At 42.1% G+C, this 21,806-nt stretch overlaps 1 protein-coding gene across 2 annotated transcripts in view; it reads left to right on the top strand.

Moving 5' to 3' along the window:
* LOC138975939 (uncharacterized) overlaps window positions 1–21,806 on the top strand; it is a 293,946-nt gene that overhangs the window by 73,724 nt on the left and 198,416 nt on the right. The window lies entirely within an intron of this gene.

Raw genomic sequence — 21,806 nt, 5'->3', positions numbered from 1 at the left:
GACTAGACAGGAGTATGTTCTTTGAGGGCGTTCCCATGTAACAACAAAAAGCAACAAGTCGCGTAAGGCGAAATTACTACATACATTTTATTCAAGCTGTGGAACTCACAGAATGAAACTGAACGCACTGTATTTTTTCACAATGAACGTAGTCCGCCGCTCGTGCAAAACGCAGTGAAACTGACGAGCCTGTTTAGCGCGGTAGTGGTTTCGCTGTGCTGCATAGCACGCTTTTCTGTGCCTCTCTTCGTTTTAACTTTCTGAGTGTGTTTTTAATCCAAACATATCATATCTATATGTTTGTAAACCCCTTCTCACAATCTGGGTTTAACAGGGGTTGGACTCGTCCGTCACAAACTCGTAAAAGAAACAGTTGTTGTATTTTTGACATTTATTTTCTTCTTCTAAACTAGGTGGACATTGACTTTCACGTTACTAAAGAATGACTAAAAGGAAAATATAGAAATAAGGAAAGAAATGAAAAGGACTAAAGGAAAAGAAAAAAAGAATTAGGAAAAGAAAAGGAAAAGGACTCTAGCCAGCATGTGCATCCTGAAATCAACAAACATTCAAATGCAATCAATTACACGGCTAGAAAACATAACCAACATCATTCAAAACGAACATCAGAACAAATATCTTATTTTGACAACACACTTTGATTAACAGTCATCGGATCAAAACACTGCCCACTGGTTAACAACATTTTATCAGAACATCGCCCAAATGAACTAGAACCACAAGCGAACTCACTGCCAATCTTACAGTTTGGAGTATACGCTATCTTCTGTTAATATGCTTATGGATTAGACTTCATTAATTGGCTCCAAAACATAAGGAACACAAGTCTAAATCAATTCCAATTCGCACACAATGGAACGTAATTGTCCATCAGAATGAGACACAACTTATCCGAAAAAGGATTAAAGTCTCATAGAGCCCAAAGACTCATTTACTCATATATCTGTTAGTTCTTTCATAAATCACTAACTTTCCGAGTACATCGTTCAATGGCATTTTTTCTGATCTCAAGTTTACAACCATGACAACCAATATGATCCTCGTATTAATCTTTCATTCAGTTACATATTACACATTACATATTTCTCACAAAAGGACAAACACTTTCCACCGCATCATTACATAGTTTTTCCTGCCTTTCTCCACCAAGAAAGATAACGCATTACTTTGTTCTTCTAACAATAAAACTATCATTCTTAACTATGCTTATTAGCTACTGACGTGACTCAAAACGAAACAAAGATTGGCCATACTTAATCCACATTCCAATAGCAGAACCATAATATCTAGCGTCACAAATTGCAGATCAAGTATAAGAATTACATCATGCCTTTACATAATAACGATAGGGAAATATCCGCTGTTTCATACATCATACACTTATAATCGCATAACGATAAAAAGTACCAAATGAAATAATCCACAACATACCTTAGTCAGGAAGCACAGAGCAAAATAAAACACGTCTTTCTTTGACGGTGGATTCTGTGAAAGTGAGGTCTTTCTCACGGTTCTTCATGCCTGGAACTTTTCTTAACTATTTACTGTAATTAACAATGACTGCGCGCGATAACCGCGGCGGCCTGGAACTCTGGTGACACGGCGTTGTTTGGAAAATTTAATAGCTGTGGACAGGCTTACGGTAAGAGACGCCAGACATGAAATTAGCTAACTGATAACACTCCTGTGGGGGACACACACACACGTGCACAGTATTGTGACTAACATTAATACAGACTACAAGGACGAACACTACAGTAAACACTACTGTGGTTACATGTTTTTGGAATCAGGAACCGACAAGGAATCAGATGAAATTGTTTTTAAATCGGAAATTTAATTTTGATTATAATTTTTATATCTTTAATTTTCAGAGCTTGTTTTTAATCCGAATATAACATATTTATATGTTTTTGGAATCACAAAATGATGAAGAATAAGATTAACGTAATTTTGGATCGTTTTATATAAAAAAATTAATTACAATTTTCAGATTTTTAATGACCAAAGTCATCAATTAATTTTTAAGCCACCAAGCTGAAATGCAATACCAAAGTCCGGCCTTCGTCGAAGATTGCTTTGCCAAAATTTCAATCAATTTGATTGAAAAATGAGGGTGTGACAGTGCCGCCTCAACTTTTACAAAAAAACGGATATGACGTCATCAAAGGTATTTATGTGTCAGTTTAGAGGAACGATAAATTGTTTTTAAACTGAAGGTGAGGCGATGGTATTTAGGACTGGACAAGGATGGAGAGAAAGGGGGAGGGAATGGAGATAGCGGATGTGGGCGGGACCTAGAAGTAAGGAGGGAGGGTGTTGTAGTGGAGGTTTTGGCGCCAAACGTTCTGGCAAGTGAGTGCCAGAGGATACACGCTCTTGCATTAGCGGCAAAGCAGCAGCAGCAGCAGCAGCAGCATTGAAGTGCGCGCGTCAGCAAGTGAACATTATTATTTGTGATCATGTCCGAAATAGAACAATGGTGTAAGGAGTCAAACCTTCCTTCAGCGGTGATCAGCGTCCTCGTCAAAGAGGGGTTTGATTCGTTGGCGGCCCTCAAATGTGTCGAGCCGGGGGATTTGGACTCTCTGAGTGCCAACATAAAAAGGGGGCATCTTGCCCTGCTTCGGGCAGGGATTAAAACCCTGCAAGCAAAAGATGGGGGAGGCCCCATGAGCAACGACACCGCCAGAGGTGCCAGTGGTTTGGCGGAATTGCTGGGGCGACTCAACATGGACGGTTCGCCAGTGACGCCGGCAAGACCAAAAGGATTAAAGATCATCGACTTCGTTTCATCCTCGTTGGCTGTGGAGGAGGAGGTGTCTCTTGGCGGAGGGGTGACAATCAAATTACCCAATACAAAGCCGAAGTTAGATCGGGTGTCACCCTCCGCCTGGATTGTGGCAAATGCCAGAATCATGGCCACACTCCTGTCCCGTGATAAAGACTTTGATGTAGCGGCCTATCTGCGCTACACAGAGATGGTGGGGGAGTTAGGCTGCCGTTTCACCTGGCAGTCTGTGCTCATCTTCGATGACGAATATCGACAGCGTCAGGCGGCCGACAAATTGTCCTGGGGGACCGAAGCACCACACCTGGCGACAGTTGTGCTTCGGGAGCGGGCTACGCCAGCCACCAAGAAGTCTGGCGACAACGGCGGAGCCAGTGGCGCGCACCGACAGCGACCGACATAACAGGACCGGGGGGCAAAGAGGTGTGCCTGCAGTACAACAAGGGGTCATGCGCCTATGGTCCACGTTGTATCTACGAGCACGCGTGCAGCGGCTGCGGCAAGGACCATCCCACAACCCAGCACTCAGCGAACCCTGGCAGCCACCCCCTGATATAGGATCCAGCACAGCAAATTCAGTGCCTCTACGGAGTCAGTCTCTGAAGAGGGGTACAAAATGAAGCTGCGAAATTTTGTGGTACTGCTTCATGTGTGGCGCCATCTCCCCTGTAGAGGATATGTTATAGTGCCAGAAGTGCACACAGTAATCACACGATGACTGCGCTGACAGTACAAGACAAAGGACTGAAGGTGAGGCGATGGTATTTAGGACTGGACAAGGATGGAGAGAAAGGGGGAAGGAATGGAGATAGCGGATGTGGGCGGGACCACGGACCTAATAATAAATGCATTAGTTATTAGTTATTGGGTCCGAGGCGGGACCTAGAAGTAAGGAGGGAGGGGGGAGGGTGTTGTAGTGGAGGATTTGGCGCCAAACGTTCAGGGCCGAATGTATAGCCCCTCCATACTTTTAGGATTTCATAGCGCTGTGGAGCGCATAGCTATGAAACGCACTATAGAACTCAGCGGTCCGCATGCATGAGGTGAAATAGTGCCTGCCATAACTAAGAGCGGCTCTATTTTTAACACGTAGATAGTGGAAGGGATTCCCCGTCATCCTGTGTCTCTGCGCATGCGTCAAGCTTTGTGATGCTTCGCGTCGGGTCAGTTGTACACCATTTGCCGCAGACAGTTTGGAAAGCCTATATCCATTCCGGTACCCTCGCCATAAAGGTATAAGTCACTCTCTTGCTGGTTCTGCATGCTGTGTTTGATGTTATAAATTCCCGTATTATTATTATTATTATTATCATTATTACTTATGTACCGCGATCAGTTCGCCACACACATCTTGAAAAGATCCGCACGCGTAAAAACTGACCCAAAGTCAAGATAACCCGCAGAACCGGCGGCAATGCACCCTTTCGATTCGGCAGTTCGAGTTGCTCTTACAGTTCATCCGTGATTGCAAGAATGTCCTGCCGACGAAAGCGGAATTTTCTGTACAGTTCCACGTCGTCGTAACGATTCAGTGGATGTAGGCGGTCAAGAAAGATCCGGTTGCTTCTCAAATTTCTTCTCATCCTGAATCGGCATGAAAGCAGCCGCCATTTTAAACGCTCCAATAGCGGGTTCCATAACTCTTATTGGAAGGAGGGGCCTGCTATAACTTTATGGATGGCATAAGGCTCTATGCGCGGTCCATGCATTAGAAATAAGAGACTTTATGGAGTCCACAGACTTTATTGCAGTGACGTCATCAATTTAGGCTCCTATGGAGGGGCTATGCATTGGCTTCCAGGTGGCAAGTGAGTGACAGAGGATACACGCTCTTGCATTAGCGGCAAAGCAGCAGCAGCAGCATTGCAGTGCGCGCGTCAGCAAGTGAACATTATTTGTCAAAGGTATTTATCGAAAAAATTTTAAAAAAGTCCGGGGATATCATTTCCAGGAACTCTCATGCCAAATTTCATAAAGATCGGTCAAGTAGATTAGTCTGAATCGCTCTACACACACACACACACACACACACACACACACACACACACACACATACACCACGACCCTCGTCTCGATTCCCCCTCTATGTTAAAACATTTAGTCAAAACTTGACTAAATGTAAAAACCAAAGGGGGAAAACTCGCCTGAGGAGTCTGTCACTGAAATTAATTATCCCTGTCAAAATACTCGAACATAATAACAACAACACACTCTTCTTCCTATGTTTACTGGCAAGATTGGTGTCAAAGTTGCCTAAGTGTTTGCTTCCCTTTGTTTGAGGCAGCCCGGTGGGCTCAAAGTGGAAGAAGTGGAAGCGGCAAAGATCTTCCAGGCCGCGATTGGAAGATCTTTGATGAAAGCTTCAGACAAAGGGGCACAACGCCCGTCTGACAATATGCGAAAGTCTGTTCCAAGTAGTGTCCCTTCTCAAACGCACTGGCGATGAATAAATAAATATCTGAGTGACCCGCACGGTTGGCCTAGTGGTAAGGCGTCCGCCCCGTGATCGGGAGGTCGTGGGTGCCCGCGTGCACAGCAAATGAATGAATGAATGAACAGACGCACACCTACACACGCACGCACGCACGCACGCACACACACACCCACACACACACACACGCACACGCACACTCTCACACAAACACACACTCACAGACGCCCATTTACATAGAACCCCCCCTATAAGGGGGATGAAATTTTAAGAGTGGTGGCCAGTGACCCAGAACGAACAAAAGTCAAAGCTGGCAACTCAGGTTTGTATTCAGGGAAATTTACACGAAATGCACGCACGAGATACGACTTTTCTTTTTATTTTCTCTCTTTGGGACTTTCATTTGCGTTAGATCGGTTTTATATGAAAAACCGAAGAAAAGCCCTGCTATTTTGCACTGAGAAACTTTGGAAGCAGCGTGTTTACTCTCTCTCTCTTTATTGATGGCCGCAAGAGCGGTCATCTATTGCAATGGGTTCGGAGATCTGACGTTTTGTTACCGTTCTCACGAGATCAGTTACAGGTTCTCTCTCTCTCTCTCTCTCTCTCTCTCTCTCTCTCTCTCTCTCTCTCTCTCTCTCTCTCTCTCTCTCACTCTCTCTCTCTCTCTCTATCTCACTCTCTCTCAATCGGCTCTCTCTCTCTCTCTCTCTCTCTCTCTCTCTCTCTCTCTCTCTCTCTCTCTCTCTCTGCGGTATCAGTGTATGTATGTCTTTGTCTGTGTCTCCCTCTGAGTCTCTCCGCTTCTGTCTTTATATATGTCTGTCTCTGTTTATGTGTGTGTGTGTGTCTCTCTCGCTCTCGCTCTCTCTCTCTCCCATCCGACTCATGGCACACAGCCACAGGTCAAAGCAGAGGTTAACTTGAGTGCACGTATACCTAGCAGGAGGGGGGTGATTCGGGTCAGAAGTGGGGCCCGTAAAGCACTTTGGTCTTCAATCTTTGGGTTATAGCTTTCAGTGGAGAAGATGCCAACATGAAATTGCACTATGCTCTACTATTTATTGATGGCCGCCCTCTTTCTTCAATTAGCTGAGGGCGGTGAACATGTGTCGTTGTTTGCCGTTCTCATGAAACATAAGTAATCAATTTATCCACTTGATTATATTCACAACAGGGACCTATCACTCTTCTTTGCATGTTTTTATGCCTACGGATTTTCAAATACTCTGCAACACATGTAACCCAAATTCAACATGTGCCCGTACAATACCGCTTCTTTTATGAAAACATTGCTTCGGCCATGTTGATTTTAATCAACCAATTTTCTTGTCTCTATTTGTGTGTGTGTGTGTGTGTGTGTGTGTGTGTGTGTGTGTGTGTGTGTGTGTGTGTGCTTGTGTGTGTGCTTGTGTGTGTGCGCGCATGTGTGAGTGTGTGGGTGTGTGTGTATTTGTGTGTGTCGGCGCGTGACACTGTCTGCGAATAGTTCAGTGAAGTATGAAAAGTGGACGAGCATCTGAAAAAATAGGGGGGAGGGAGGGGGGGTGGGCATTGGGAGAGTGGAGAGGTGGCGGAATACATGAAGCAAATCTCTGTGATTGTCTACTCATGACATTGACATTATCTTTCAAAGGGAAGTCTTCCTCGCACCCCGTCTTTAGTTTCTCTTCACTCACCCGTCGTGAAGTGCACTTGAGGGCAAGATTAGACACCCTGATCGTGCCCACTTCACGGCATGAAGACAGAGAGCGTTCCACACGGCTGATTCTTGAATTTACGTCACGCGTCCAAGGGAAGTAATTTTCGAGCGCGCTGGACTCTCTCGGCCGAGAATGCAAACTGTCTTCGATTAAAAGCATTTTAGCATGCCTGAACTCTTGGGAGCTTTCAAAATCACCCAGTAACTGATAGGTATAGTTTGAGTTACACTGTTGAACGGATTGTGAGAGCCGCAACCCGACAGCTGCCCTTTCAGACACCTGCGTCTGTAAAGTGAAGGCAGTCCTCCTGTGCGGTAGTGTTATTTGTATCCCAGAATCCCAGGATATGACTTTGTTAGCGATTTCTCAGGCTTTATCCCTTTAAAATGCCACAGCCGGGACATTGAAGGTTCGGATAGTGATTTTGATTGTGACCTCTTTGCTTTGCAGACTGTTCCGGCGATTCGATGCCCGGCTGTCCACTTTCCCTGTCGAGGATCCTCACAACCAAGCAGCCATCCTGGCCCGACAGGGTTTGATCTGCACACGGGATGGCCGCCTCTACTGCTGGTGATGTTACCAGCCTGGGGGCAAGTGGGCTGACCAAGACAGGCATGTCCATTCCCCCCACCTCGCCATCCCCCACCCCCGCGACAACGTGCCCGCCGTACACAGCTCCCAGCGCACAGACCCCAGAAGGTTTAGGATCCCCGATATCGGGCCGGTGGGACCGAACATCAGGATCAGAGTGAAGGGCGTTCAGGACAGTGGCCAGGGTGCAGCTGCGTCGCGATTGAGTGTGGATGTATGCGTGTGTGGAGTAGGTATTGTATTTGTGAATGTTTGCTCAATTGTTGCCATCAATCGTTTTTTTACGATCAGATAACATTGACTGAATGTATTGTCGTTTACCTAATCTCAAAATTAAGTAGACAAGTTCTGTTTTAACTGAAAATGTGCTCACATTTTTATGAAAATTTTGGTTGGATGCCAGTTTTGGCAGCCTCCTCGAGTCTGGATTGACATGTTTTAGTTGGCGGCTTTTGGTCATCGTTCAGTTTCGAAAGGCGTACGGATATTCAGGTTTTGCTTCTAAATACTAAAAAATCTTTGACATTTTGTTCAATTCTTAACTCTTTAATTTAGTGTGTTTTGCAGTTTGCATTTATCGGAACACACAGAAGCGCAAACGGTCAAAGGGAAGTAACCGAACAAATCTCGCTAGCCCCTATAAGCTAGATTGCTTCCCTCCCCTTGAACACCATGGTATAGTTTGCCTTCGAATAAGTCTCCCGAAATTGTTGTTGGGCATCATTTTCTGAGTTTCTAACAAAGTCGTTCAATCTATAATTATAATTAAAGGGACATCCTTTATCTTTGTACGAGGTTCCAAAGCTATGGTCGATACAAGTAAATGAGCGTGCACGGGGTTACACACATGCACTCACGTGCACGCAGCAATCTGAAGGGCAGTGACGTCAGCTTCGGCTACAGCAGTTATATTAATTCCGTGTCTCATGTGGTTTCGCGGTTTTGATTTCTTTTTACGGATAAAGCTCCACACTCCAATCACTTGTGTAAAAGGTCTTTTTGTCACTAAATTATCACAATCCACAAGGCGCCCATGAAACTCTCTTCAATTCTGTCACTCTTGCTACTTTTTTCCCCAACAAATGAATGAATTCATGAAGTGACTAATTGATAAATTCATAAATGATTCATCAATAGACTGATTTCATATGCTTTTGAAAACTTTTTTTTTTATTCAATTAAATGACTAAACAAGTTTCAAGAGTTGAGATTGTAGCGCGTTCAGTATGACTGCATATTTTGGCAAATACAGAATGTGTGTTCATGTCTTTCTTTGTATGGCTCAGCCGTTCTTGCTACTTTTTTTTCTCCCTTTGTCTCCGATTTTATTTTCTTACGTCTGGGCTGACATATATATAGCTCCTTTAGTTGAGTAAACCGTGTAGAAATATCAGATAAATACATGACTGATGACCCAAATTTTCGTTTTGTTTTGTTTTTGCTTTTGTGTTTTGTATATTTTTGCGTACAGTCTGGTTTTGTGAGATCAAAGAAATAATAAAATAAGGGTGGGATGGGGTGGAAGGAGGAGGAAGTAGTTGTTGAGTTTGATCAGCTGTGGTCACACACTTTCACATATATCTTTCAATATAATTCCTTATTCGACAAGTTGTCGGGCAGACAGCTGTACCTCATATTTATTTCCACTACTACACTCATACATCTGCTTTGTAGTGTATTAGTGAAGGACAATCGATCCGAAAATGTTCGAATCGAGAGAGAAAAAAATAATGGCGTCTGGCCGGACGTGTGCTAAAGGTCCGACCAGCAGACGGCTCTGTTCGGTTTAGACTCACACACTTTCACAAATATCTTTCGATAGAATTCGTTATTCAACAAGTTGTCGGACAGACAGTTGTATGTCACGGTTATCTACACATGCGCTCAGCTCTTATTGTTAATTTGCATCGGATTAAAGAACTATGGACCAGAAAAGTATTGAATCGAAGGATGTTTCGCTCTGGCCGGTGTAACAGTCGCGCATGCGCATTGAACCTCCACTGTCACGAGGCACATGATAATTAGTAATTAACGCGTGAAAATTACTAATTTTTAGTTTGGGCGCTAGTAAGCCGTAAGGAGGCGAGCCAAAACTGAAAATTAGACATTAATACTTTAAAATTAGTAATTAAAGGCACAGTAAGCCTCCCGTAAACCATCACAGAGCTCCCCGAGCGTCTAAATACAGTACAAGCATACTTCCATTTGAACGCTCACCGAACGGGAACATCCTGGCTGCTTTCTGTCGAGCGTGAGACATTTTCAAAGAATTTATTTTCGTAGACTTGTTCCGTTAACAACAACGGCGCCTCGTTTTTGCGCTAGACCTAACTTTTAAAATCTAAATAATAAATTGACAGCTTGTTACACAAACATTCTTTAATCATAAAAGAATTCGTTTTTCATCAAGACAAGATCAGAACAATTCGAAGTTGTGAAAGTTTAAAAAAAGAAAAGCCCGGAAGCAGGGTCACGCAAGGGTCGTAGCAGACGACGGCCGGTTTATCAGTGCAAATCGCCGTTCCTCTCAACAGTCAAAAGCCATCGCTAGAGTTCTTGTGAACCACAGCCGTTGTTTCGTGCATAAAGAAAAGTGCTATTGTAGATAAGCTCACGTCGAGTCGCATTCAAATGACTAACTATGACGACTGCATTGTGAAAAGGGAAAACTGGATCACACGGGTTCACGATGGCTCAGGGGTAAGATAAACCACGCAAAAATAAATTCTTTGAAAATTGTTCGCTCTTTACGGAGGGCACCTAGGATGTTCTCAATTGGTGAGTGTTTAAATGAAATGGTGTTTGTACTGTGTGTAAAAGCCTGACCGTATCTGTGATGGTTTACGGGAGGCTTACTCTGCCTTTAACACGTGAAAGTAGTAATTTGCACGTCATAATTGTAATGTTCTCGTGAAAATTAGTAACTTTCACGGGTTAATTATTAATTTTTAGTTTTGGCGCTAGTAAGCCGTCATACAATGCAGTCTACATCATGCTTATAGTGTCTATGAAAACAGAGTACAAAATAAGTACGTCCTCTCTGTCTCAGATAGTTCTTGGTTCTCCCTAAAAAATGTCACACGCTAAGATGTACATAGAAACGGGTGGGGGTCAAAGCCACCAATCAGAAGTTAGCTAACAAGACTGACATCGCATCTCATTGGTCAAGCAAGTGAACAAATCACAATCGTACAAACACACACGGCTGAACACGCACCCTGAAAGAGGAACGCGACATTCTAACACCCTCTTAATTGAGACTTTGATCTGAGCGCAAACAAACATCACAAAAACCTGTTCCGGGAGGCTGCACCCGGTTCGCCCATAAAGTTGCGTAACTGACCACCTGCTGGCCCGAGGTACCCGTCTCTTCCTAGGATAGCGGTTTAAGTTTAAAGAATCAAAAACTAGCTTTGAAGTGAATGGACAGAGACGTCTAGGCGCGTTTAGGTTCTACAGGTGGCTGGACATGTGCATCTCAAAAGTTAAACTGAGCAGATTATGAGATTACGCAACACCGTGATAAAGCGATCGGCAAAACGTACACAAGACACAAACGACAGACAGACATCAAACGAATTAGTATAGCCAGTTTAGCATTTGGCTACAAAGAGATTTGAAAAGGAAAACTGAATTTAAAACTTTAATAAGAAAGGCCTATAGAGCGAGCGCTTTAGATAGAAGACAAGAAATGGAAGACAAGAGAAGGTCATGCGGAAACTATCTTCTCAGGTAATGTTCTGTTACCTCGACGATAAAAATACGCATCGTATGATAAGAAGAGCACCTTTCATTGTAAATATATACTACACGTATTGCTTAAATGAATGAAAAAAACGTTGTTTCTTCTTTCTTGAGAGTTTCCGAATTTTCTTTCAGCATATATAACACATCATAGCAAACACTCCCAAGACAGACATTGACGGACGAGAGTGACTTTATAGGTCTTTGCCAATCACTTGAAAATCAGTGAAGTTAACTGAAACGAGCTCAATATTATGTGGAGATGATGGACATAATTTAATTGCTGGCCTAGAAAGTATTCTTGTTTTTGTTTTGTTATTTTAGTGTTGTTGATTTTGCTGCTTTTGTTTATGTTGACAATATTATCACATTAATCCTGTGACCTGTTTCTTATTTACACATATTCTCGGAATCCCTATACACAGCTGACCACCCGTTAATGTGTGAAGTGCATTTGCTTGTTCTTCTAAATATTTACCTTAAAGTTGTATTGTCTTTATGAGGTTCTGGTTTGTTTTCCTGTTGACAAATGTTATTTTACGAATGTTGCTTGTATTTTTTACATGAGCTTGTTTCCGGAGCTATTTTTCAAAATTATGCTTTTGCGATAATATGTAACGGTCTGTCAATGTATAAGCAAAGCATTCCTGTTGGCCTTTGCGTGGACATACTTATAAAGTGACAAAGCGTGACTTTCAAGATGTGTTTTGTCAAAGTGTGCTGCAAAATAATGTTGCTTTACTTGTAATTGTGACCGTTTGTGTGCCTTACCAACAACACACCCTTTACTGACTTTATCCTCGGCGTGTGGTAAAAAGAGGTTTCTTTCGTGAAATATGTTTAATAATCGTTTGTATTATTGTTATCATTAACGTTTTAGACTAAAGCTACATTTGTACATTTAAGCTACATTTGTGAGTTTCATTTCTTCTTTTTTAAGTATTGTCATTTGATTGCATATGGTTGCATGCATACGCGCGAACACGATGTAAAAGGATATATATCAGAACTCGCGAATATCAAATCTCGACAGTGCAACACTCGCCCAGTCTTCTCTAGCCTTGGCGACTAGCTGCGCGGGGTTGTTGAAACAGAAAGCACTTGACCCCTTTGCAGAATTAATATAAGGATGCCCAAGATATTTGCCATTTTTCAGTTTTGACGAGAGTATGTAAAGCATACGCGCAACACACTTTAGTGTCGATTGCGATTCATTTTTGCTTGATTGTTTAAACATGTTCTGTTTTAGTTATTGTATTGTTTTATATCTATTTACAAGTATTTTTGATATTTACAAAATATACACAGGAAAACAACAAGATTGGATCTTACAAAGTCAATGGTGTTTTCTGACAAGGTATTTTGCAATAAGAGATGGTGACGAATTCCAATTGTTACATATCAATGAAACACCGGCACGGTTGGCCTAGTGGTAAGGCGTCCGCCCCGTGATCAGGAGGTCGTGGGTTCGAACCCCGGTCGGGTCATACCTAAGACTTTAAAATTGGCAATCTAGTGGCTGCTCCGCCTGGCGTCTGGCATTATGGGGTTAGTGCTAGGACTGGTTGGTCCGGTGTCAGAATAATGTGACTGGGTGAGACATGAAGCCTGTGCTGCGACTTCTGTCTTGTGTGTGGCGCACGTTATATGTCAAAGCAGCACCGCCCTGATATGGCCCTTCGTGGTCGGCTGGGCGTTAAGCAAACAAACAAACAAACAAACATATCAATGAAAGGAACGAAAACGTATCTTTGTTGTATCTTTCGCATTTCATGAATATCAATAATAATCGACTCAAATCCTAAAACAGCGTTTTTTCCGTCTTTAATTAAGTCTACTCTGTGCCATAGTTTACCCTCAACAAACAGTGAACAGACTCCGTTTTGTTTGGGGCAAGATTTACTGTCGGTGATACATGTAGTTAAAGGTATATTCATTCCCCTGTATACACAATCATCATGTTTATAGCCACAGATCGTTCCTGGTTTTCACGTGGCATAATATAGCATCTTTGCCTTTAGACAGATACCATAATCAATGCCCTCCATACATTGATTGTATTTGAATTACTTTGTGCATATTCAAAAAATAAAAATAAGCACCTGCATGTGATGTAATTATTACATGTGCTGATTGTTCTCTTTGCCTGCGCGCGTATAGTATGTTGGTTATGTTTGGTCATAGTATGTTTGTTTATGTTTGGTCGTTATCTTGCCTGTGCGTGTATTGTATGTTTGGTCTCTTTCTTTGCCTGTGCATGTATAGTTTGTTGGTTATGTTTGGTCGGTTTCTTTGCCTGTGCGTGTATAGTATGCTTGGTCGATGTATGTATTGTAAAGCGCTAAGAGTAGACATTTTTCTAGAATAGCGCTATAAAAGTTTGCATTATTATTATTATTATTATGTGTCATATATGCATTGTGTGTAAAAATGTTACAAGCACAAATAAGTCAGCAAACAATTTTTACTCTGCACAGAAAGCAAGCACCCTATTTGACATAATTCTATTTCAAATTCTCAACAGATTTGTGGTTGCATGCGAATATGATTTTTACGAGAGAGAATGTACCCGTGACTACAAACTGTGATTTGGAGAGAGAGAAAAGCATACACTGTGTTGTATATATATTTGTCTCGCTTTGTCCGTGTTTGGACGACAGCAACCATTCCAGGTGTTGTTTTTTTAAACTTGTCATTTGTTCTGTTTTACAGTTTTACGCAATGCACTTTTTCAAGAATCATATTGTAAAACTTCCAGGTTCTGTTGTTATGTATTTAAATGCTGTTGACCGTCTTGTTTGTGGTAACGTTTTACTCCCGTAACACAGTTACCGGTGACCCTTTTCGGGTGCAATTTTGTGTATAAATATATATATGCGCATAGATAAAAGATTAAAATTTAAAAAAATTGTGTGTGTGTATGTATGTTTGCGTGTGCACGTGCGCGCGCGCGCGCGCGTGTGTGTGTGTATGTGTGTGTGTGTCATGCAGTGTTTCAGTGTGTGTATGTGTGAGTGTGTGTGTGTATGTGTGTGTTTGTGTGTGTGTGATATTACAAAAAACAACCCCCATCATGGAATCGGTATGCACATGCATACATTTGCATATTGCAACAAATGTTTTAAAAACACGTAATGCGACCCTGCATTCAAAAAAATAACCAAAAGCCCAAATTAAATCTTTCGCAGTGAAAAACAAGTATGGTGACTAACAGTCACAGGCTTATCCAGTCGTGTACCTGATAAAGAAGAGAAACATATTTACAAAATTCACGTTTTTAAGCGTTTGCTTCAATGGCTGAGAACTTGATATGTAATATCAACAGATGATTCATATCTACAGAAATGATGGTATCAAGCGAGGGGTGGTGGAATTTGTGCACGAGTTACTAAATACTTCACTAAGACAAAGATGCATATATTCAGTGAAATTTCGATGAACTTGGTGAACGTAGGCCTCATTTTCATTCTGCAGCTAAACCCTTTTAGTAAGAGACTGAAAATGTTTCAATGTTTGACGTTTATGAATAACAACAACAATAACAACAATAAGTGTCCTAGTTGTATGTTTTGAATTGTTTCATGCAAAGAAATTCTGAGTACAATTTTGTTTAAACCAACGATGATAACATCAAAAGCTGACTTTGTATTTGTTTTCTTAATACCAAAAATAAGCAATCAAATATTCATTTACAATGAGGATGCCATACAACTTCAAACTCCAAAGAGTGACGGTTAAATGTGTTAGCAAGTACGTGAATTAGGCTAATGACTTATACGGCGTGCACTGTCAAGTATCATGGTACGCATCAAACAGCGTGTCTGCCACTCTCAAAGTAGTCTCCTTCTTCTATGTCGATCGGGCCAAGCCTCGATGAAGTCTCAGATACTCTGTTCGGGTACACAATTCTACCAATGCAGTGCAATAACTATACGTCAATGAGTGACTGCCGCTCGGCGCCGCTCTCTTGCCTTTCCCTGGCGCGGCAGTGTGCTGCTGCCTGGGCAGTCTGCATAACACATGTTTTTTCACGACCACCCCCATCCACTTCAAAGAAAAATAAATAAATTAAGGGACAACAACCAAATAAATTAACAAACAAAAGAATTAACAAAAGGGATTATGGTCATTGAAAGCTCCCCGACGAAAGTTTGTTAAATTATCTCATCTGCTGTCTTCATGTCTCTGGTACTGATCAACTTGGGGTAGGCAGCTGACTGTTAGTGTTACTTCTTCTTCTTCTGCGTTCGTGGGCTGAAACTCCCACGTACACTCGTGTTTTTACACGATTGGAATTTTACGTGTATGACCGTTTTTACCCCGCCATTAAGGCAGCCATACGCCGCTTTCAGAGGTGTTTCTGGGTGTTTCTTGGGTGTTTCTGTAACCCACCGAACTCTGACATGGATTACAGGATCTTTACCGTGCGCACTTGGTTTTGTGCTTGCGTGTACACACGAAGGGGGATAAGCCACTAGCAGGTCTGCACATAAGTTGACCTGGGAGATCGGAAAAATCCCCACACTTAACCCACCAGGCGGCCGCGGCCGGGATTCGAACCCTCGACCTTCCGATTAAGAGGCCGACGTCTTACCACCCCGCCACAGCGCCCGTCAAGCTGACTGTTACAAACGCTTCTCCCATTGAGAACGAACCACGTCCCCACCGCGTTAGTTCCCACTAGGCCCCCCCCCCCACACACACACACACACTACTGACCTCTCCGGTCTCCCCTCCTGCTCTATCCCCACCCCCTCCCCAACAGACAGACACACAAGAAATTTGGTTGATTAAAATCAACAGGGGTCGAAGCCGTGTTATAATTAAAGAAACAGTAATGTACGGATACATGTGAAAGTAAGCAGTTGTTCCTCGAATGTTCTTCATGAACATGTCAGAGCTGTCATGCAAAGATGAAGTTGTATTAATATTCTTAGCATCCTTTGCACAAATTCTACTTTGTCTTCCAGTTGCAAATTGAGATCGGATTTTCATGTAGATTGATGCAGCTTGTCTGAGAAGTAACTTGTCATAGGCTACTGCTGACTGAAGCAAATACATCATATCTTTTCTGAACCGAGAGTCTTCATTGTAAAGTCTGTTTCTCAAGTATATTGAAAGCCATATTTTTCTGTCTCTTGCATGTCTGAATCCATTTCTGCCCTCAGGAAAAAGCCATGGAAATGCCATTTCCTCTTCATTTTCAATATCGTGTATATTCACATTACTCGTTCAAGGCTTGACTGATATGCAGTTATCAGCAGGAACCATAACTTCAATCAATCAATCAATCAATGACGCTTATATCGCGCATATTCCGTGGGTACAGTTCTAGGCGCTCTGCAGTGATGCCGTGTGAGATGGAATTTTATACGGCCAGTAGATTGCAGCCATTTCGGCGCATATTTACCTTTCACGGCCTATTATTCCAAGTCACACGGGTATAGGTAGACAATTATTAACTGTGCCTAAGCAATTTTGCCAGGAAAGACCCTTTTGTCAATCGTGGGATCTTTAACGTGCACACCCAATGTAGTGTACACGGGGGGAGGGTTCGGACACCGAAGAGAGTCTGCACACAAAGTTGACTCTGAAATAAATTTCCGCCGAACCTGGGATCGAACTCACGCTGACAGCGGCCAACTGAATACAAATCCAGCGCGCTACCAACTGAGCTATATCCCCGCCCCGTTCAACTTCATGTTGGGTTTCTTCAAAGTTTTGTTCAAAATCCCAACAAACACTATCATCATGTGACTTGCTTAGCTTTGATTCAGCGTTGTGCAAGTCCAAGTCTGCGTATATTGGATTATTGGCTTTTAACCACTGTAAAGCGAGTAAAATGTTATCAGGTGAAACTTTATGTTTGGAAATAACTCTAGTATGTCCATTTTCATGACAGACAGATACGTGTTCGGTTTCAGTTTGATGCAGAGGAAGTTGGTTAAGAATATCCGACTCATTCACAGGTAAATGCAAAACACTGCCACGCTCACAAAACTTGACCACCTGGCAGTACACCTAAAGTCAGGAAAATCTTAAGTTTGCAAATTAACTTTTTTTTCAGAAAATGTGAGACATTTGAGAACCTCTGGAATAGGATCAAGTGTTATGTTATTTCTATGAAAACTTGCAGGCATTGCCCTTTTTGACAGGTGTGAATCATTCTGATAATCATCGGTCAACGCTATCGCTCACGTCTCTCTGACAGGATGGATAATTGCTACGCGGAGTACAGGGAAAGAAAGTGTCTAAAAGCAGAAGTCTATCAAAACAAGAATACACAGTTATCTCCCATAATGTTTTTCGCTAATGTTTCTGATCAAAAGACGAAAGACGAACGTGATTGTAGAATGGTCGACTTTGACAGTGATCTCCGTTCTGTTCTTCACAGTTATGATAAAGACATCGTTCTAAGGTCAAAACAAGTCGAAATTTTGAGACTACCGTGGGAAGGAGACCGTGATATTGTTACATCACTCCCAACTGGTTACGGAAAAAGTTTCGTCCGCTCCGTAGCCATTTTGTTATGATCACGTGACAAAGTTGATTATCACGTGAAACAGTTGCCAAATTTAGAGTTATTTGCACAGTAAATACATCCGCGAAAAAAAGCTCGCTTGAAACTGTCTTACATAACAATTCCTTTGTAATTTAAAAATTTACACAACACCATGAAAAATCATTATCGACGATCGCGAATCTGCTTATATCAATAACACATTACGAAAAGCTCTTAATATGTGAACATTAAAAAAAAAAAAGCGATTTCCTCCCCAGAGAAGAAAAACAAAGGCATCCTGTCAGGGATAAATGAGACCCGAAGGGAAGTAACTCATTTTACCTGAGTTCGGGATGAGGTGGGAATGACATATATATGTTAGGCAAAAGAAAGCATTTTTGTCAAGTCCCAAACTTAGCCTGAATGTATCCATACTATCTTTGCTTTTCCATGAGTAACACTGTTTTTCAAACAAAAATCTGTGACAGGAGTGGCAATGGACAGATGGCCTTTGTCTGATAGCAACTTCATATTTATAGTTATGCATAGGGGAAGTGAGGAAGCTGTCCTTTTCATTTGTTCTAACTTCACAACTATTTGCTACTAGATCCAGATCAAAAATAATGCATGATTCATTTGGAATATCAATATTTTCAAGAGAGAGATTAGCTGCTTTCGACTTGATTCGACTTACTTTGCGTATCGGCTGCAGAGAAAAGTAAGAATATTCCCGACTAATGGTTGCAAGTCTTCGTTTGCTGTGTTGTTTACACTTTCTACTGTTGCCAGTACCACTGACTTCAGGCGAAACAGAAGATTGTGAAACATGCACCAAGAAATAGGATACTTCGACCGATCGGCGCAACCTCCTGTGGCTGATGTAGTTTGTGTCGGAGTAGTTTATGCAATTTCTGGGGTCACGCGGCGCGCGTAGCGACACAGCCGACATCGCCTCGGCAGACGAGAAAAACAAGGGTTGACCATAACGGGTCAATACGCCGCCATGTGGTGAAACGGGAGTGGGACATGGATACAGTCAAACAGTTGACCCGTGTCCGTCCCGGGCCGGATTCCAAACCGGCGGCGACGCAAAACTGTTTCAAACCATATTCAGAGAGAGAGAGAGAGAGAGAGAGAGAGAGAGAGAGAGAGAGAGAGAGAGAGAGAGAGAGAGAGAGAGAGAGAGAGAGAGAGAGAGAGAGAGTAGTCACCGACAGAGAGGGGAAGCTAAGAGAACAGAGACAGACAGACAAGGAATAAGATGAAATTGTTTTTATATCGATTTCGGAAATTTAATTTTAATCATAATTTTTATATATTTTTTAATTTAAGAGCTTGTTTTTAATCCAAATATAACATATTTATATGTTTTTGGCCCTGAATCTCTACTATCTTCTAAAACGTTCTTAAGAAAGGGAGATAACTCAAATAAAAAGTTATTTTTCAGCAAACGGAGTATGTTGATGGTAATACTTTTACACTGTCTGATTCTTTTAGAATATATAGAGTCGAAGTGAGATACAAAATGCTAGTAATAACATAAGACCAAAACATTATTTGGCAAACGAGTCCGTACCACGGAACCACACACACCAATAAAACAAACTGCACTGTTACTGCCCAGCGAAGCATCCAAATATCGGAGCACGTAAAATGAAATTGAACAAAAGCATGGCGGCTGCCAAACCAAAACACTGATCTAAAAATATAGATCAGTGAACCAAAAAGGGGAAAGGGAAGTAACCTGCGGGAATTCCCGCACACGTCAGTGGGTTTCGTCCCCTGGTTTCGTCCCCTGGCTCGGTTTGTCCGTTAAAAGCTGACATCTTCCGTTTGACTACCGTTAGGATTGTAATTTTTTGCATACAAAAAACAAAGCCTATTCCTAACAATTTCACAAAATTTGAGCTTAATTGACCCAGAGATACAAGTCTTACCCGACAAACACCGACCGACTGACCGCCCGCCCGCCTCAAACAAACAAACAAACAAACAGACAGAGCAAATCCAGTAAGCCCCCCATTATTCTAATGGCGGCTTAAAAAAGCGAACGGACGAACACTTGAAAGGGGGTGGGGGGGGGGGGGGGTGGGGTTGGGGTGGGGGTGGGTAGTGTTCTTGTTATGACAAAGAGTATCAATGTCGAATAACTTTATTCTGTATGGTGTTTGATTACACATTGACAAACGCAAAATAGTTAACTATATGTATTTGTAGATTCCAGAAACGGTCAAACTATAATTATGTCTGTGAGTCATGATAAATCAGTCCATCCGCCGTGTCGTCTGCTACACTTTGCCCGCTTTAGCACATAGATTCGTCTGTTTCACTGAGGCACTGAAAAGGTTTTCCCGCTAAACTTCTCTCGAAGAACGAATCGGTTCGGTGGATTGGTCAGTCTGTCACATGTTGTGGGAGCCCCATACGGGTTGAAAGGGACAGTGTCGTGTTTTTTTCCAAACCATCTCGAGTGCACTACCGTTCTCACGAGATCAGTTACTTCTGTTTTGTTTCGGTTTTTTCCAATTGACACCATGTATGACAGACTGATAAAACAGAAAAGTTGTGAAAATGCAGAAATTAGGAGGGAAAAACGAAACAAAACAAAAGTAACTATCTCGTGAGAACGGCAAAAAACGACTCATGTGCACCTCTCTCAAGGCTTTGTATTGGAGAAGAGGGGTCGTCCTCGACCCCTCAACTGAAGCAGGCAGGCAGACAAAAAGAAAGAAAGAAGGAAAGAAGGGAGGAAAGAAAAAAGGAAGAAACAAAAAAGGAAGCAACTCTCCAAGACATCGACAATTGTAGGATTAAAAAAATACTGCATAACAAAAATCAGTTGTCCGAAATTCCTCAAGGATTTTGTCTTTTTTTGTGTTCGACAGGTGTGCATTTTGAGCGGCAATGAAGCACTAGCGCTCGGCACCAATCATTTTCACCATAGATTCGCGGTGGTGTATATACAATCGCCGTGAGTTTGACTTTCCCAAAGCTATCTTGTGCAGGTTGGGCCTTTGCTACAATTCACTCCAGATCTGACATTAAGATCGCACGCACAAACACACACAAAGCAGGGGGAAACTTTTTCTTTTTTAAGTGAATAACAAACACAAGGAAAAATCATACTGTAAAGATATAGCTTATATTGCAGTCGCCCAGTTTTGCCGTGAACAATCTTTCCACTGTGATGTAGTTAAACGAGCACAAACTCCTTCAGACGGTTACTTTGTTAAGGCTTATCGCCAATACCCACAGACCCCCCCCCCCCCCCCCCAAAAAAAAAAAAAAAAAAAAAAAAAAAACCCAACCACAACAACAACAACAATATCCAACAACAATAAAAACAACAGCAAGAGAAAGACATGCAATTCTCATTATGCCAATATTTTGTATCTAATCGTGGATATATATGTTGAGAGAGAGAGAGAGAGAGAGAGAGAGAGAGAGAGAGAGAGAGAGAGAGAGAGAGAGAGAGAGAGAGAGAGAGAGAGCGCAAAGAGAAGAAAAGATAATATGTTATAAGATAAACTTTAAGTAAACTGCAGGAATATCAGATTCCTGCGCCTATGAGTTGCAATCGGGATTTATTTCCACACCATTTAGACGCATCCCGTTTGTGAAGATTGATTCAAGTGATTGCGACACAGGCATTCGTACAAGGCAGGTAAGAAACGTCGGTCTGTATCACGGCTCATTGACTATTGTGTGTAGTCTTGCATGCATATTATCTTTTTTATATGTTTTTCCAAACATTGGGGTTTGTGCCGACATATAGTAATTAGTGAAGATTATGAATGTCTTTGCCGTTTTCTTTTGCCGCGTTGATGTCGTTATCGTACTGATGATGTTCGTAAATCTTCCTCTCGTGCCGAATCAAAAAGCTTTGCGGGTGACTGTGACCTTGTATAGAAAATAAATATTTTTGAGTTTCAATCATCTGAAACTGCCTGTGCCATATAGCCACTGGAACAACAATAGAACTAGTCTTTTTCTTGTAATTGTCGGTGTATGTTTTGCGTTTTA

This window comes from Littorina saxatilis, linkage group LG9, assembly GCF_037325665.1.
Source record: "Littorina saxatilis isolate snail1 linkage group LG9, US_GU_Lsax_2.0, whole genome shotgun sequence".
NCBI classification, from domain to species: Eukaryota; Metazoa; Mollusca; class Gastropoda; order Littorinimorpha; family Littorinidae; genus Littorina; species Littorina saxatilis.
This window is presented reverse-complemented; position numbering and strand designations above follow the sequence as displayed.